This window comes from Crocodylus porosus, unplaced genomic scaffold (assembly GCF_001723895.1).
Source record: "Crocodylus porosus isolate Cpor-Errol unplaced genomic scaffold, CroPor_comp1, whole genome shotgun sequence".
NCBI lineage: Eukaryota > Metazoa > Chordata > Crocodylia > Crocodylidae > Crocodylus > Crocodylus porosus.
Window position 1 is genome coordinate 4,862,085 of NW_017728920.1, and position 856 is coordinate 4,862,940.

Below are 856 nucleotides of genomic sequence, written 5' to 3' on the forward strand. Positions count from 1 at the left end.
AACTCTGAGAGAAGCAGGTTGGTCTCCTCCTTGCTCTTGTACCTCAAAATCATCTCTCCTTTCCTTTCTGTCCTCTCCCATATTTTATCCATTGCCCAAAAGGGGAAAAAAACCCACTGCACCAACAAAACACATGCCACCCTTCAAACTGACTGCGCTGTCCAGAAACTGTTATCACAATTTACTACCCTCTTTTTACATGGTAACCATGGTACAGAAGTCTGTTTTTGTGTTTGCACAGCACAAAATGTTCCTGATTGGAGTACCAACCAATGGCGCCAAATGCTACTGTTAGGTACTTAAAATTATTTTACTTCATTATTTTGAAGAAAAAGCAATAACCACTGTAGCAAATCCATCAATGTGCAGCTCCACAGTAGGATTCTAACATTTTAAGGCAGCCAGTAAGGACATTTCAAGTAAAAAAAAATTATTTACAGTTTACAAAATTTATTATTGTTTCTATATACCAGAAAAAAGGGGGTTTGTTTGTTTTTTTTAAAAAAAGAGTAATACAGAACTTTCATGTCAGTATAAGCTACAAAATTTAAATCTCTATTTTCATGCAAGTATTTGCCTCTACAGCATATAAACAGACCTGCTCTAACAGCCAGCTTACAGTAAGAACATTAGTACACTTCTTGAAATTAGCTCTGTTCCGAGCATACACGAGACACTGTAAGTTGTATTAAAGCAAACCTACACAACTTTGTCTGGAACCCATATGACAAACTTACAAAGTTTAAGAAAGTTATTTATCTGAGGACTAAAACCCCAATACACATCAGTTATCTTTTCATAGGATCTGTTAGTTTTGGAAACAAAATTGCATCCTCAAAGCTGACAAAAATATTTT